This window comes from Octopus bimaculoides, chromosome 28 (assembly GCF_046866305.1).
Source record: "Octopus bimaculoides isolate indiv1 chromosome 28, ASM4686630v1, whole genome shotgun sequence".
NCBI lineage: Eukaryota > Metazoa > Mollusca > Cephalopoda > Octopoda > Octopodidae > Octopus > Octopus bimaculoides.
Genome location: NC_142955.1, coordinates 18,587,388 through 18,603,923, shown reverse-complemented (window position 1 = coordinate 18,603,923; position 16,536 = coordinate 18,587,388).

Here is a 16,536-nt window from a genome sequence, read left to right as displayed (position 1 = left end):
TCATACGTACGTTCGTTCGCTCATTCGATCGTTCGTACGTACGGATGTATATACGTACGTTCGTTTGTTTTTTCGTTCAATCTATCTTTCGTTCGCACATGCGTTCGTTCCTACGTACGTACGTTTGTTTGTTCATTCGAACGTACGAACGAAAGAACGAACGAACGAACGATCGTACGTATGAACAAATGATCGAAGGAAAGAAAGAACGTGCGTACGGAAGTAAGTTCGTACGTACGAACGAATAAACGAAAGAAAGAACGTAATTACGAACGTACGTATGTTCCTACGTACATATATATGAATAAACGAACGAACGTACGTACGGACGAACGTACGTACGGACCAACGAGCGAACGGACGACCTAATGAAAAAAGTACGTACGTACGAAAGAACTAATGAACCAACGTCCGTCCGTATGTACGGATTTACGTACGTAAGTACGTATGTAAGAACGAACGAACGATGGAACGAACGAACGACTGAACGAACGAACGTACGTAGGTACGAAAACAAAAAGAACGAACAAAGAATTGAATGTACGAAAGAACGAACAAACGAATATACGTAACTAGGTACATATGTACGTACGTAAGTAGTTACGTATGAACGAACGAACAAACTAAGGAACGTACGTACGTGTGAGGGAACGAACGAATGATCGTACGTACGTACGGAAGAACGAAACAAACGAATGAACGAACGATTGAACGAAACAAACAAACGAATGAACGAACGAGCGAAAGAACGAACGGACGAACGAACGAACGAACGAGCAAACGAAAGAACGTACGTACGTACGTATGTACGAACAAACGAAGGAACGAATGAACAAACAAACGTACGTACGTAGGAACAAATGAACGGACGAACGTACGTACGTACGAACGAACGTACGTACGTACGAACGAGCGTACGTACGAACGTACGGACGGACGAACGAACGAATGAAACGAACGAACGACCTAATGAACGAACGTACGTACGTACGTACGAAAGAACTAATGAACGAACGTCCGTACGTAAGTACGTATGTAAGAACGAACGAACAAAGAAACGGACGAACGTACTTACGAACGAACGATTGAAGGAAAGAACGGACGTAGGTACGAAAAAAACGAACAAAGAATTGAACGTATGTATGTACGAACGAACGAACAAAGAACGAACGTAAGAACGAACGAACAAAGAACGAACGAACGTACGTATGACCAAATGATCTAAGGTAAGAAAGAACGTCCGTACGTAAGTACGTTCGTATGTACGAAAGAATAAACGAAAGAAAGAACGTAATTACGAACGAACGAACGTTCGTATGTTCCTACGTACATATATATGAAAGAACGAACGAACGTACGCACGAACGAACGGTCGTACGTATGAACAAATGTTCGAAGGAAGGAAAGAACGTGCGTACGTAAGTAAGTTCGTACGTGCGAACGAACGAACGAACGAACGAACGAACTAACGTACGTACGAACGAAAGAAAGAACGAACGAACGAACGAACAAACGTACGTACATGTGAGGGAACGAACGAACAAACGAACGAATGATCGTACGTACGTACGGAAGAACGAAACAAACGAATGAACGAACGATTGAACGAAACAAACAAACGAAGGAAAGAACGATTGAACGTATGTACGTACATACGTAAGAATGAACGTACGAACGAGCGTACGTACGTACGAATGAACGTGCGTACGTACGAACGATCGAACGAACGAACGAAGGAAAGAAAGAAGTAACGAATGAAAGTACGTACTTACGTACGTAAGAACGAACGAACGAAAGAACGAACGTACGTAAGTACGAACGAAAGAACGAACGTACGTAAGTACGAACGAAAGAACGAACGTACGTAAGTACGAACGAACGAACGAACGTAATTATGTACGTACGAAAGAATGAACGTAGGTAGGTACGTATATAAGTACCTACGTACGAACGTACGTAAATACGTCCGTACGTCCGTAACAACGAAGGAACGAACAAACCAATGAACGAACGAACTAACGAACGTACGTACGCACGTACGTACGTAGGAACGAACGAACGTACGCACGTATGTACGTACGTACGAAACATGAAAGAACGTAAGTACATACATAAGAACGAACGAACGAAAGAATTAACGAACGAACGACCTAAAGAACGAACGTACGTACGTACGTACGAAAGAACTAATGAACGAACGTCCGTACGTAAGTACGTATGTAAGAACGAACGAACGATCGAACAAACGAACGAACAAAGAAACGGACGAACGGACTTACGAACGAACGATTGAAGGAACGAACGGACATAGGTACGAAAAAAACGAACAAAGAATTGAACGTATGTATGTACGAACGAACAAACGAACGAACGAACGAACAAAGAACGAACGTAAGAACGAACGAACAAAGAACGAACGAACGTACGTATGAACAAATGATCTAAGGTAAGAAAGAACGTCCGTATGTAAGTACGTTCGTATGTACGAACGAATAAACGAAAGAAAGAACGTAATTACGAACGAACGTTCGGATGTTCCTACGTACATATATATGAAAGAACGAACGAACGAACGAACGTACGCACGAACGAACGGTCGTACGTATGAACAAATGATCGAAGGAAGGAAAGAACGTGCGTACGTACGAACGAACAAACGAACGAACGAACAAACGTACGTACATGTGAGGGAACGAACGAACAAACGAACAAACGAACGAATGATCGTACGTACGTACGGAAGAACGAAACAAACGAATGAACGAACGATTGAACGAAACAAACAAACGAATGAACGAACGAGCGAAAGAACGAACGGACGAACGAACGAACGAGCAAACGAAAGAACGTACGTACGTACGTATGTACGAACAAACGAAGGAACGAATGAACAAACAAACGTACGTACGTAGGAACGAACGCATGTGCGAACGAAAGAAAAATCGAACGAAAAAACAAACGAACGTACATACATCCGTACGTAGAAACGATCGAACGAGCGAACAAACGTACGCACGTACGCACGAAAGAAATAACGTACGTCCGTACGTACGAACGAACAAACAAAGGAAAGAACGATTGAACGTATGTACGTACATACGTAAGAATGAACGTACGAACGAGCGTACGTACGTACGAATGAACGTGCGTACGTACGAACGATCGAACGAACGAAGGAAGGAAAGAACGAAGTAACGAATGAACGTACGTACTTACGTACGTAAGTACGAACGAACGAAAGAACGTAATTATGTACGTACTTACGTACTTACGATCGAACAAACGAACGAACAAAGAAACGGACGAATGTACTTACGAAAGAACGATTGAAGGAACGAACGGACATAGGTACGAAAAAAACGAACAAAGAATTGAACGTATGTATGTACGAACGAACAAACGAACGAACGAACGAACAAAGAACGAACGAACGTATGTATGAACAAATGATCTAAGGTAAGAAAGAACGTCCGTACGTAAGTACGTTCGTATGTACGAAAGAATAAACGAAAGAAAGAACGTAATTACGAACGAACGAACGAACGAACGTTCGTATGTTCCTACGTATATATATATGAAAGAACGAACGAACGAACGAACGTACGCACGAACGAACGGTCGTACGTATGAACAAATGATCGAAGGAAGGAAAGAAAGTGCGTACGTAAGTAAGTTCGTACGTGCGAACGAAAGAACGAACGTACGTACGAACGAAAGAATGAACGAACGAAAGAACAAACGTACGTACATGTGAGGGAACGAACGAACAAACGAACAAACGAACGAATGATCGTACGTACGTACGGAAGAACGAAACAAACGAATGAACGAACGATTGAACGAAACAAACAAACGAATGAAAGAACGAGCGAAAGAACGAACGGACGAACGAACGAACGAACGAACGAGCAAACGAAAGAACGTACGTACGTACGTAAGTACGAACAAACGAAGGAACGAATGAACAAACAAACGTACGTACGTAGGCACGAACGAATGTGCGAACGAAAGAAAAATCGAACGAAAAAACAAACGAACGTACATACATCCGTACGTAGAAACGATCGAACGAGCGAACAAACGTACGCACGTACGCACGAAAGAACTAACGTACGTCCGTACGTACGAACGAACAAACGAAGGAAAGAACGATTGAACGTATGTACGTACATACGTAAGAATGAACGTACGAACGAGCGTACGTACGAACGATCGAACGAACGAAGGAAGGAAAGAACGAAGTAACGAATGAACGTACGTACTTACGTACGTAAGTACGAACGAACGAAAGAACGTAATTATGTACGTACGAACGAATGAACGTAGGTAGGTACGTATATAAGTACCTACGTACGTAAATACGTCCGTACGTACGTAACAACGAAGGAACGAACAAATCAATGAACGAACGAACGAACGTACGCACGTACGTACGTAGGATCGAACGAACGTACGCACGTATGTACGTACGTACGAAACATGAAAGAAATGAATGAAAGAACGTAAGTACGTAAGTAAGAACGAACGAACGAAAGAATTAACGAACGAACGAATGAACGAAAGAAGGAACGAACGATCGAACAAACGAATTAACGAACAAATGTAGGTACATACGTACGAACGAACGAACAAGCGTACGTACGACGGAACAAATGAACGAACGAACGTACGTACGTACGTACGAACGAGCGTACGTACGAACGTACGGACGGACGAACGAACGAACGAATGAAACGAACGAACGAACGACCTAATGAACGAACGTACGTACGTACGTACGAAAGAACTAATGAACGGACGTCCGTACGTAAGTACGTATGTAAGAACGAACGAACGATCGAACAAACGAACGAACAAAGAAACGGACGAACGTACTTATGAACGAACGATTGAAGGAACGAACGGACATAGGTACGAAAAATCGAACAAAGAATTGAACGTATGTATGTACGAACGAACAAACGAACGAACGAACGAACAAAGAACGAACGTAAGAACGAACGAACAAAGAACGAACGTAAGAACGAACGAACAAAGAACGAACGAGCGTATGTATGAACAAATGATCTAAGGTAAGAAAGAACGTCCGTACGTAAGTACGTTCGTATGTACGAACGAATAAACGAAAGAAAGAACGTAATTACGAACGAACGAACGTTCGTATGTTCCTACGTACATATATATGAAAGAACGAACGAACGAACGAACGTACGCACGAACGAACGGTCGTACGTATGAACAAATGATCGAAGGAAGGAAAGAATGTGCGTACGTAAGTAAGTTCGTACGTGCGAACGAACAAACGAACGTACGTACGAACGAAAGAACGAACGAACGAAAGAACAAACGTACGTACATGTGAGGGAACGAACGAACAAACGACCGAATGACCGTACGTTCTTACGGAAGAACGAAACAAACGAATGAACGAACGATTGAACGAAACAAACGAATGAACGAACGAGCGAAAGAATGAACGGACGAACGAACGAACGAGCAAACGAAAGAACGTACGCACGTGCGTATGTACGAACAAACGAAGGAACGAATGAACAAACAAACGTACGTACGTAGGAACGAACGCATGTGCGAACGAAAGAAAAATCGAACGAAAAAACAAACGAACGTACATACATCCGTACGTAGAAACGAGCGAACGAACGAACAAACGTACGCACGAATGAACGTAGGTAGGTACGTATATAAGTACCTACGTACGAACGTACGTAAATACGTCCGTACGTACGTAACAACGAAGGAACGAACAAACCAATGAACGAACGAACTAACGAAGGAACGTACGCACGTACGTACGTAGGAACAAACGAACGTACGCACGTATGTACGTACGTACGACGGAACAAATGAACGAACGAACGAACGTACGAACGAGCGTACGGACGGACGAACGAACGAACGAATGATACGAACGAACGAACGAACGAACAAACGTACGTACATGTGAGGGAACGAACGAACAAACGAACAGACGACCGAATGACCGTACGTAAGTACGGAAGAACGAAACAAACGAATGAACGAACGATTGAACGAAACAAACAAACGAATGAACGAACGAGCGAATGAACGAACGGACGAACGAACGAACGAGCAAACGAAAGAACGTACGTACGTACGTATGTACGAACAAACGAAGGAACGAATGAACAAACAAACGTACGTACGTAGGAACGAACGCATGTGCGAACGAAAGAAAAATCGAACGAAAAAACAAACGAACGTAATTACATCCGTACGTAGAAACGAGCGAACGAGCGAACAAACGTACGCACGAAAGAACTAACGTACGTCCGTACGTACGAGCGAACAAACGAAGGAAAGAACGATTGAACGTATGTACGTACAACCGTAAGAATGAACGTACGAACGAGCGTACGTACGTACGCATGAACGTGCGTACGTACGAACGATCGAACGAACGAACGAAAGAATGAACGAAGTAACGAATGAACGTACGTACTTACGTACGTAAGAACGAACGAACGAAAGAACGAACGTACGTAAGTACGAACGAACGAACGAACGTAATTATGTACGTACGAACGAATGAACGTAGGTAGGTACGTATATAAGTACCTACGTACGAACGTACGTAAATACGTCCGTACGTACGTAACAACGATGGAACGAACAAACCAATGAACGAACGAACTAACGAACGAACGTACGCACGTACGCACGTAGGAACGAACGAACGTACGCACGTATGTACGTACGTACGAAACATGAAAGAAATGAATGAAAGAACGTAAGTACGTACGTAAGAACGAACGAACGAAAGAATTAACGAACGAACGAATGAACGAAAGAAGGAACGAACGATCGAACAAACGAGTTAACGAACAAATGTAGGTACATACGTACGAACGAACAAACAAGCGTACGTACGACGGAACAAATGAACGAACGAACGTACGTACGAACGAACGTACGTACGTACGTACGAACGAGCGTACTTACGAACGAGCGTACGTACGAACGTACGGAAGATCGAAACAAACGAATGAACGAACGATTGAACGAAACAAACAAACGAATGAACGAACGAGCGAAAGAACGAACGGACGAACGAACGAACGAGCAAACGAAAGAACGTACGTACGTAAGTACGTTCGTATGTACGAAAGAATAAACGAAAGAAAGAACGTAATTACGAACGAACGAACGAACGAACGTTCGTATGTTCCTACGTATATATATATGAAAGAACGAACGAACGAACGAACGTACGCACGAACGAACGGTCGTACGTATGAACAAATGATCGAAGGAAGGAAAGAAAGTGCGTACGTAAGTAAGTTCGTACGTGCGAACGAACGAACGAACGTACGTACGAACGAAAGAATGAACGAACGAAAGAACAAACGTACGTACATGTGAGGGAACGAACGAACAAACGAACAAATGATCGTACGTACGTACGGAAGAACGAAACAAACGAATGAACGAACGATTGAACGAAACAAACAAACGAATGAAAGAACGAGCGAAAGAACGAACGGACGAACGAACGAACGAGCAAACGAAAGAACGTACGTACGTACGTAAGTACGAACAAACGAAGGAACGAATGAACAAACAAACGTACGTACGTAGGCACGAACGAATGTGCGAACGAAAGAAAAATCGAACGAAAAAACAAACGAACGTACATACATCCGTACGTAGAAACGATCGAACGAGCGAACAAACGTACGCACGTACGCACGAAAGAACTAACGTACGTCCGTACGTACGAACGAACAAACGAAGGAAAGAACGATTGAACGTATGTACGTACATACGTAAGAATGAACGTACGAACGAGCGTACGTACGAACGATCGAACGAACGAAGGAAGGAAAGAACGAAGTAACGAATGAACGTACGTACTTACGTACGTAAGTACGAACGAACGAAAGAACGTAATTATGTACGTACGAACGAATGAACGTAGGTAGGTACGTATATAAGTACCTACGTACGTAAATACGTCCGTACGTACGTAACAACGAAGGAACGAACAAATCAATGAACGAACGAACGAACGTACGCACGTACGTACGTAGGATCGAACGAACGTACGCACGTATGTACGTACGTACGAAACATGAAAGAAATGAATGAAAGAACGTAAGTACGTAAGTAAGAACGAACGAACGAAAGAATTAACGAACGAACGAATGAACGAAAGAAGGAACGAACGATCGAACAAACGAATTAACGAACAAATGTAGGTACATACGTACGAACGAACGAACAAGCGTACGTACGACGGAACAAATGAACGAACGAACGTACGTACGTACGTACGAACGAGCGTACGTACGAACGTACGGACGGACGAACGAACGAACGAATGAAACGAACGAACGAACGACCTAATGAACGAACGTACGTACGTACGTACGAAAGAACTAATGAACGGACGTCCGTACGTAAGTACGTATGTAAGAACGAACGAACGATCGAACAAACGAACGAACAAAGAAACGGACGAACGTACTTACGAACGAACGATTGAAGGAACGAACGGACATAGGTACGAAAAATCGAACAAAGAATTGAACGTATGTATGTACGAACGAACAAACGAACGAACGAACGAACAAAGAACGAACGTAAGAACGAACGAACAAAGAACGAACGTAAGAACGAACGAACAAAGAACGAACGAGCGTATGTATGAACAAATGATCTAAGGTAAGAAAGAACGTCCGTACGTAAGTACGTTCGTATGTACGAACGAATAAACGAAAGAAAGAACGTAATTACGAACGAACGAACGTTCGTATGTTCCTACGTACATATATATGAAAGAACGAACGAACGAACGAACGTACGCACGAACGAACGGTCGTACGTATGAACAAATGATCGAAGGAAGGAAAGAATGTGCGTACGTAAGTAAGTTCGTACGTGCGAACGAACAAACGAACGTACGTACGAACGAAAGAACGAACGAACGAAAGAACAAACGTACGTACATGTGAGGGAACGAACGAACAAACGACCGAATGACCGTACGTACGTACGGAAGAACGAAACAAACGAATGAACGAACGATTGAACGAAACAAACGAATGAACGAACGAGCGAAAGAATGAACGGACGAACGAACGAACGAGCAAACGAAAGAACGTACGCACGTGCGTATGTACGAACAAACGAAGGAACGAATGAACAAACAAACGTACGTACGTAGGAACGAACGCATGTGCGAACGAAAGAAAAATCGAACGAAAAAACAAACGAACGTACATACATCCGTACGTAGAAACGAGCGAACGAACGAACAAACGTACGCACGAATGAACGTAGGTAGGTACGTATATAAGTACCTACGTACGAACGTACGTAAATACGTCCGTACGTACGTAACAACGAAGGAACGAACAAACCAATGAACGAACGAACTAACGAAGGAACGTACGCACGTACGTACGTAGGAACAAACGAACGTACGCACGTATGTACGTACGTACGACGGAACAAATGAACGAGCGAACGAACGTACGAACGAGCGTACGGACGGACGAACGAACGAACGAATGATACGAACGAACGAACGAACGAACAAACGTACGTACATGTGAGGGAACGAACGAACAAACGAACAGACGACCGAATGACCGTACGTAAGTACGGAAGAACGAAACAAACGAATGAACGAACGATTGAACGAAACAAACAAACGAATGAACGAACGAGCGAATGAACGAACGGACGAACGAACGAACGAGCAAACGAAAGAACGTACGTACGTACGTATGTACGAACAAACGAAGGAACGAATGAACAAACAAACGTACGTACGTAGGAACGAACGCATGTGCGAACGAAAGAAAAATCGAACGAAAAAACAAACGAACGTAATTACATCCGTACGTAGAAACGAGCGAACGAGCGAACAAACGTACGCACGAAAGAACTAACGTACGTCCGTAAGTACGAGCGAACAAACGAAGGAAAGAACGATTGAACGTATGTACGTACAACCGTAAGAATGAACGTACGAACGAGCGTACGTACGTACGCATGAACGTGCGTACGTACGAACGATCGAACGAACGAACGAAAGAATGAACGAAGTAACGAATGAACGTACGTACTTACGTACGTAAGAACGAACGAACGAAAGAACGAACGTACGTAAGTACGAACGAACGAACGAACGTAATTATGTACGTACGAACGAATGAACGTAGGTAGGTACGTATATAAGTACCTACGTACGAACGTACGTAAATACGTCCGTACGTACGTAACAACGATGGAACGAACAAACCAATGAACGAACGAACTAACGAACGAACGTACGCACGTACGCACGTAGGAACGAACGAACGTACGCACGTATGTACGTACGTACGAAACATGAAAGAAATGAATGAAAGAACGTAAGTACGTACGTAAGAACGAACGAACGAAAGAATTAACGAACGAACGAATGAACGAAAGAAGGAACGAACGATCGAACAAACGAGTTAACGAACAAATGTAGGTACATACGTACGAACGAACAAACAAGCGTACGTACGACGGAACAAATGAACGAACGAACGTACGTACGAACGAACGTACGTACGTACGTACGAACGAGCGTACTTACGAACGAGCGTACGTACGAACGTACGGAAGATCGAAACAAACGAATGAACGAACGATTGAACGAAACAAACAAACGAATGAACGAACGAGCGAAAGAACGAACGGACGAACGAACGAACGAGCAAACGAAAGAACGTACGTACGTACGTATGTACGAACAAACGAAGGAACGAATGAACAAACAAACGTACGTACGTAGGAACGAACGCATGTGCGAACGAAAGAAAAATCGAACGAAAAAAAAACGAACGTACATACATCCGTACGTAGAAACGAGCGAACGAGCGAACAAACGTACGCACGTACGCACGAAAGAACTAACGTACGTCCGTAGGTACGGACGAACAAACGAAGGAAAGAACGATTGAACGTATGTACGTACATACGTAAGAATGAACGTACGAACGAGCGTACGTACGAATGAACGTGCGTACGTACGAACGATCGAACGAACGAAGGAAGGAAAGAACTAAGTAACGATTGAACGTGCGTACTTACGTACGTAAGAACGAACGAACGAAAGAACGAACGTACGTAAGTACGAACGAACGAACGAACGTAATTATGTACGTACGAACGAATGAACGTAGGTAGGTACGTATATAAGCACCTACGTACGAACGTACGTAAATACGTCCGTACGTACGTAACAACGAAGGAACGAACAAACCAATCAACGAACTAACGAACGAACGTACGCACGTACGTACGTAGGAACGAACGAACGTACGCACGTATGTACGTACGTACGAAACATGAAAGAAATGAATGAAAGAACGAAAGTACGTACTTAAGAACGAACGAACGAAAGAATTAACGAAGGAACGAATGAACGAAAGAAGGAACGAACGATCGAACAAACGAATTAACGAACGAATGTAGGTACATACGTACGTACGAACGAACAAACGTACGTACGACGGAACAAATGAACGAACGAACGAACGTACGTACGTACGAACGAGCGTACGTACGAGCTTACGGACGGACGAACGAACGAACGACCTAATGAACGTACGTACGTACGTACGAAAGAACTAATGAACGAACGTCCGTACGTAAGTACGTATGTAAGAACGAACGAACGATCGAACAAACGAACGAACAAAGAAACGGACGAACGTACTTACGAACGAACGATTGAAGGAACGAACGGACATAGGTACGACAAAAAACGAACAAAGAATTGAACGTATGTATGTACGAACGAACAAACGAACGAACGAACGAACAAAGAACGAATGTAAGAACGAACGAACAAAGAACGAACGAACAAAGAACGAACGAACGTACGTATGAACTAATGATCTAAGGTAAGAATGAACGTCCGTACGTAAGTACGTTCGTATGTACGAACGAATAAACGAAAGAAAGAACGTAATTACGAAGGAACTAACGTTCGTATGTTCCTACGTACATATATATGAAAGAACGAACGAACGAACGAACGTACGCACGAACGAACGGTCGTACGTATGAACAAATGATCGAAGGAAGGAAAGAACGTGCGTACGTAAGTAAGTTCGTACGAGCGAACGAATGAACGAACGAACGTACGTACGAACGAACGTACGTACGAACGAAAGAACGAACGAACGAACGAACAAACGTCCGTACATGTGAGGGAACGAACGAACAAACGAACGAATGATCGTACGTACGTACGGAAGAACGAAACAAACGAATGAACGAACGATTGAACGAAACAAACAAACGAATGAACGAACGAGCGAAAGAACGAACGGACGAACGAACGAACGAGCAAACGAAAGAACGTACGTACGTATGTATGTACGAACAAACGAAGGAACGAATGAACAAACAATCGTACGTACGTAGGAACGAACGCATGTGCGAACGAAAGAAAAATCGAACGAATAAACAAACGAACGTACATACATCCGTACGTAGAAACGAGCGAACGAACGAACAAACGTACGCACGAATGAACGTAGGTAGGTACGTATATAAGCACCTACGTACGTCCGTAGGTACGAACGAACAAACGAAGGAAATAACGATTGAACGTATGTACGTACATACGTAAGAATGAACGTACGAACGAGCGTACGTACGAATGAACGTGCGTACGTACGAACGATCGAACGAACGAAGGAAGGAAAGAACGAAGTAACGATTGAACGTGCGTACGTACGTAAGAACGAACGAACGAAAGAACGAACGTACGTAAGTACGAACGAACGAACGAACGTAATTATGTACGTACGAACGAATGAACGTAGGTAGGTACGTATATAAGCACCTACGTACGAACGTACGTAAATACGTCCGTACGTACGTAACAACGAAGGAACGAACAAACCAATGAACGAACGAACTAACGAACGAACGTACGCACGTACGTACGTAGGAACGAACGAACGTACGCACGTATGTACGTACGTACGAAACATGAAAGAAATGAATGAAAGAACGTAAGTACGTACTTAAGAACGAACGAACGAAAGAATTAACGAAGGAACGAATGAACGAAAGAAGGAACGAACGATCGAACAAACGAATTAACGAACAAATGTAGGTACATACGTACGTACGAACGATCAAACGTACGTACGACGGAACAAATGAACGAACGAACGTACGTACGTACGAACGAGCGTACGTACGAGCTTACGGACGGACGAACGAACGAACGACCTAATGTACGTACGTACGTACGTACGAAAGAACTAATGAACGAACGTCCGTACGTAAGTACGTATGTAAGAACGAACGAACGAACGAACAAAGAAACGGACGAACGTACTTACGAACGAACGATTGAAGGAACGAACGGACATAGGTACGACAAAAAACGAACAAAGAATTGAACGTATGTATGTACGAACGAACAAACGAACGAACGAACGAACAAAGAACGAACGTAAGAACGAACGAACAAAGAACGAACGAACAAAGAACGAACGAACAAAGAACGAACGAACGTACGTATGAACAAATGATCTAAGGTAAGAATGAACGTCCGTACGTAAGTACGTTCGTATTTACGAACGAATAAACGAAAGAAAGAACGTAATTACGAAGGAACGAAAGTTCGTATGTTCCTACGTACATATATATGAAAGAACGAACGAACGAACGAACGTACGCACGAACGAACGGTCGTACGTATGAACAAATGATCGAAGGAAGGAAAGAACGTGCGTACGTAAGTAAGTTCGTACGTACGCACGAACGAACGGTCGTACGTATGAACAAATGATCGAAGGAAGGAAAGAACGTGCGTACGTAAGTAAGTTCGTACGTGCGAACGAATGAACGAACGAACGTACGTACGAACGAACGTACGTACGAACGAAAGAACGAACGAACGAACGAACAAACGTCCGTACATGTGAGGGAACGAACGAACAAACAAACGAATGATCGTACGTACGTACGGAAGAACGAAACAAACGAATGAACGAACGATTGAACGAAACAAACAAACGAATGAACGAACGAGCGAAAGAACGAACGGACGAACGAACGAACGAGCAAACGAAAGAACGTACGTACGTACGTATGTACGAACAAACGAAGGAACGAATGAACAAACAAACGTACGTACGTAGGAACGAACGCATGTGCGAACGAAAGAAAAATCGAACGAAAAAACAAACGAACGTACATACATCCGAACGTAGAAACGAGCGAACGAACGAACAAACGTACGCACGAATGAACGTAGGTAGGTACGTATATAAGTACCTACGTACGAACGTACGTAAATACGTCCGTACGTACGTATCAACGAAGGAACGAACGGACGAACGAACGAACGAGCAAACGAAAGAACGTACGTACGTACGTATGTACGAACAAATGAAGGAACGAATGAACAAACAAACGTACGTACGTAGGAACGAACGCATGTGCGAAAAAAAGAAAAATCGAACGAAAAAACAAACGAACGTACATACATCCGTACGTAGAAACGAGCGAACGAGCGAACAAACGTACGCACGTACGCACGAAAGAACTAACGTACGTCCGTACGTACGAGCGAACAAACGAAGGAAAGAACGATTGAACGTATGTACGTACATACGTAAGAATGAACGTACGAACGAGCGTACGTACGTACGAATGAACGTGCGTACGTACGAACGATCGAACGAACGAACGAAGGAAAGAACGAAGTAACGAATGAACGTACGTACTTACGTACGTAAGAACGAACGAACGAAAGAACGAACGTACGTAAGTACGAACGAAGGAACGAACGTAATTATGTACGTACGAACCAATGAACGTAGGTAGGTACGTATATAAGTACCTACGTACGAACGTACGTAAATACGTCCGTACGTACGTAACAACGAAGGAACGAACAAACCAATGAACGAACGAACTAACGAACGAACGTACGCACGTACGTACGTAGGAACGAACGAACGTACGCACGTATGTACGCACGTACGAAACATGAAAGAAATGAATGAAAGAACGTAAGTACGTACTTAAGAACGAACGAACGAAAGAATTAACGAACGAACGAATGAACGAAAGAAGGAACGAACGATCGAACAAACGAATTAACGAACAAATGTAGGTACATACGTATGAACGAACGAACAAGCGTACGTACGACGGAACAAATGAACGAACGAACGTACGTACGTACGAACGAACGTTCGTACGTACGAACGAACGTACGTACGAACGTACGGACGGACGAACGAACGAACGAACGATCTAATGAACGAACGTACGTACGTACGTACGAAAGAACTAATGAACGAACGTCCGTACGTAAGTACGTATGTAAGAACGAACGAACGATCGAACAAACGAACGAACAAAGAAACGGACGAACGTACTTACGAACGAACGATTGAAGGAACGAACGGACATAGGTACGAACAAAGAATTGAACGTATGTATGTACGAGAAACGAACGAACAAAGAACGAACGTAAGAACGAACGAACAAAGAACGAACGAACGTACGTATGAACAAATGATCTAAGGTAAGAATGAACGTCCGTACGTAAGTACGTTCGTATGTACGAACGAATAAACGAAAGAAAGAACGTAATTACGAAGGAACGAACGATCGTAGGTTCCTACGTACATATATATGAAAGAACGAACGAACGTACGCACGAACGAACGGTCGTACGTATGAACAAATGATCGAAGGGAGGAAAGAACGTGCGTACGTAAGTAAGTTCGTACGTACGCACGAACGAACGGTCGTACGTATGAACAAATGATCGAAGGAAGGAAAGAACGTGCGTACGTAAGTAAGTTCGTACGTGCGAACGAATGAACGAACGAACGTACGTACGAACGAAAGTCCGTACATGTGAGGGAACGAACGAACAAACGAACGAATGATCGTACGTACGTACGGAAGAACAAAACAAACGAATGAACGAACGATTGAACGAAACAAACAAACGAATGAACGAACGAGCGAAAGAACGAGCAAACGAAAGAACGTACGTACGTACGTATGTACGAACAAACGAAGGAACGAATGAACAAACAAACGTACGTACGTAGGAACGAACGCATGTGCGAACGAAAGAAAAATCGAACGAAAAAACTAACGAACGTACATACATCCGAACGTAGAAACGAGCGAACGAACGAACAAACGTACGCACGAATGAACGTAGGTAGGTACGTATATAAGTACCTACGTACGAACGTACGTAAATACGTCCGTACGTACGTAACAACGAAGGAACGAACAAACCAATGAACGAACGAACTAACGAATGAACGTACGCACGTACGTACGTAGGAACGAACGAACGTACGCACGTATGTACGTACGTACGAAACATGAAAGAAATGAATGAAAGAATGTAAGTACGTACGTAAGAACGAACGAACGAAAGAATTAACGAACGAACGAATGAACGAAAGAAGGAACGAACGATCGAACAAACGAATTAACGAACAAATGTAGGTA